Genomic DNA, 3,716 nt, shown 5'->3' with positions numbered 1-3,716 from the left:
TGATAGGATCATCATGGATGTGCCAGGGGCCACGACCAAAGTGACGACCCTGAAGCAAGCGCTGTCTGAGGCCGAAAACAACGCGGCCAAGGAGCGCACCGAGTGGAAAAAACAAGAGGCGCGGGTGGGCGAGGTGCAACAAGAGCTCCAGGCTCTCGTGAAGAAGCACGAGGCCTTGGAGCTTGACTCGAAGACACGAGAGTCCGAGCTTGCCACGGCCCTCGAGGGCACAAAGCATGCCAAGGCTGAAGCCCAAAAGTCCCTCCAGGAAATTGAGGCGATGAGGAAGATAGCGGCGGGTAAGGCATTCAATATGAAAAGCAAGCATGTGAAAGTAAATTACTTGTTACTCACCCGAGTCCGGAGCTCTCCAGGAGCATTCGCAGATTTGCCCCGCAGCGTGTCGGATGCCGCGAAGTATTACCAGGCCGAGGAGGGAAGCTCGACGGAGAAGTTGTTTTGGTCTCAGTATACTGGGACCGAACACCCGATGCCTGTGAGGGACCAGCTGAAGCAACTGGTCGAGCTGCACAAGGCGGCCGAACAGGCCGTGAGGGGCCTTATAGTTCGGATGTGGCCTGGCGACTCCCTTCCCAACAGCTACTTCGGCCTGGTGAGGCGGCTTGTGGATGCGTGCCCATGGCTGGAAGTCATAAAGGGGTCCGTCTGCATCGAAGGTGCACGCCGGGCTTTTGCCCGTGCGAAGGTGCACTGGGCCAAGATGGAGACCGAGAAGCTGGTGAAGGAGGGGCCGCCGTAGGGCAAGGAGCATCGCCACCCTGAAATGTATTATGAGGGTGTCCTGAAGGGTGCCCGTCTTGTGGCGGAGGAGTGTGTGAAGGATGTAATTTTTGAATGAACTTGCTCGTTTGATCCTATATTATGAAAACTTGTTCATGTGCGCTATGCAACGCTTGTTTGAATTTAAAATATTACCTTCTGTGCGGCTGTTTATCAAATCTGAGAGATGGCCAGTCGTCGGCTTCTGCCCCCATGCCACGAGTGCTGGGGTGTTCGGGATAAATCTGAGCACTCTTTTTCCCATTGTTGGGTCCTTCGAGGGAGGTGCTTAGCACAACAAACAAGGCAATCGGACTATAATGCTTTATCACTCTCACTTAACCATAGAAGTCTACAATTTTAAATTTTGGCGAAGCCCCTAGTATTGGGAAGGCCGAATTCGGGGTGCTATACATGCCTACGCCGGACAAAGCCGACTCCTCGCCCTAAGCGGCATAAGTCTTTAAGGACTCGAGACCTCTCAAACAGTGACCAGCTCTCGCCTTATCATGATAGTCAGTTTTAGCTTTCTCTACTGAGGTGCTTAGCCCAGATGAACCGGGGCACAATCGCAGTAGTTCTCCCAGTGCTACCTTAGCTGATATAGCGGAACGTAAGATACCAAAACATGGGAGCCGGGCAAACCCAACTATTGACCCAAGACATGATTCGGAGCTGATGCATGTAATGCTATAAGTTCAAGGTGCCGCACTGTTGAAAGTGTTCGGACTTCTCATGCCGTATTATGGGGTACGCTTAAGCCCCTGGCATATTGGCCGTACCAAAGTATATGTTCATTCACAACATTCAGCACCCGTACACTTTGTTTATTCCTGGGAGTTCCGTGGTGCGACATAGCTTTCTGCCTCCTTGGTTGTTGCATCGTGTGTCCGGCAATCGTACCACCGGATGGGGTTTCCAGAGATTGAAGTCCTGAAAGAGAGAAAAATAACAAAGTGGGAAGCCCCTACTGCGGTTGAGCCGCGTCTTGGGGCGTGCCGTAGTCGTGCCCCCCTCCCCACCTATGCCCATGGTATTTTCAATGTGTAATTATGTACGCGTGGCACGGATTTCGCAGTTTGGCTGGGACTGGGGTGGGGGCCGCATTGCTATGCGGGCTAGGAACATGCCAGGTGGTCTTGTTGCCGATTACTCCGGGCGCGCTTGAAGGTGTCCAGGTCATTAATCACCGAACTGGTGGATTGCCTTAAGAGGCTGCTTTGCGCTTCTGCTGCGAGGGCCGCAGTGTGCTCCTCCGTGCGGAGAGAGCGCTCAGTGTTTCCATTGACTGTGATGACCCCCCGAGGTCCTGGCATCTTGAGCTTGAGATATGCATAGTGCGGTACCGCATTGAATCTCGCAAATGCGGTTCGCCCGAGCAGTGCATGATAGCCACTGCGGAACGGGACTATATCGAAGATTAACTCCTCGCTTCGGAAGTTATCTGGGGATCCGAAGACCACTTCCAGTGTGACTGAGCCTGTACAATGGGCCTCTACACTTGGTATGATGCCTTTGAATGTCGTTTTTGTGGGTTTGATCCTTGAGGGGTCTATACCCATTTTGCACACTGTGTCCTGATAAAGTAGGTTCAGGCTATTGCCGCCGTCCAGAAGGACTCGAGTGAGGTGAAATCTTCGATGATTGGGTCTAGGACCAGTGCGGCGAATTCGCCATGACAGATACTAGTGGGATGGTCCCTGCGATCGAAGGTGATCGGACAGGAGGACCATGGGTTGAACTTTGGGGCGACTGGCTCCAACGCATATACATCCCTTAACGCACGCTTCCGCTCCCTCTTGGGGATGTGGGTTGCGTATATCATGTTCACCGTCCGCACTTGTGGGGGGAACCTCTTCTGTCCTCTGGTGTTCGGCTGCCGGGGCTCCTCCTCGTCATCACCATGTAGCCCCTTATCTTTGTTTTCGGCGTTTAACTTGCCGGCCTTCTTGAACACCCAACATTCCCTATTGGTGTGGTTGGCTGGCTTGTCGGGGGTGCCATGTATTTGGCCCAAGCGATTGAGTATACGGTCCAAACTGGATAGGCCCGGAGTGCTTCCTTTGAATGGCTTTTTCCGTTGACCGGGTTTAGAGCCTCTGAATCCAGCATTGACTGCCGTATCCTCGGTATTGTCGCTATTGACGTGACGCTTATGTTTGTTGCGACGTGACCTGCCATTGCTATCCTTGGTATCTGAAGTACCGTGGTTCTTTGATATGTTATTGCTGCGAGCCAGCCAGCTGTCTTCTCCCACGCAAAAGCGGGTCATGAGTGTCGTGAGGGCTGCCATAGATTTCGACTTTTCCTGGTCAAGGTGCCGGGCGAGCCACTCGTCGCGGATGTTGTGCTTAAAAGCTGCTAGTGCCTCTACATCCGGACAGTCGACGATTTGATTTTTATTTGTCAGGAACCGTGTCTAGAATTGCCTGGCCGCCTTTGGCTGCTGAATTATGTGGCTCAAGTCATCGACATCTGGTGGTCGCACATAAGTGCCCTGGAAGTTGTCGAGGAATGCGGCTTCCAGATCTTCCCAACAGCCGATGTATTCTGCTGGCAGGCTGTTGAGCCAATGCCGAGCTGGTCCTTTGAGCTTGAGTGGGAGGTATTTGATGGCATGTAGATTGTCACCGCGGGCCATGTGGATGTGCAGGAGGAAGTCCTCGATCCACACCGCAGGATCTGTTGTGCCATCATATGATTCGATATTTACAGGTTTGAAACCTTCTGGGATTTGGTGATCCATTACTTCGTCTGTGAAGCATATGGGGTGTGCGGCGCCTCTATAGTGGGCTATGTCGCGACGCAGCTCGAATGAGTCTTATCCGCTGTGTTCGGCCCGGCCGGATTTACTTTTACTGTATCCGGCGGGACGGTTATCGTCTCGCGTAGTGGCGCGCCCTCGTGATCCGTAGATCGATCTTGCGTGTTTTGCT

Source organism: Triticum dicoccoides, chromosome 5A (genome assembly GCF_002162155.2).
Source record: "Triticum dicoccoides isolate Atlit2015 ecotype Zavitan chromosome 5A, WEW_v2.0, whole genome shotgun sequence".
NCBI lineage: Eukaryota > Viridiplantae > Streptophyta > Magnoliopsida > Poales > Poaceae > Triticum > Triticum dicoccoides.
This window is presented reverse-complemented; position numbering follows the sequence as displayed.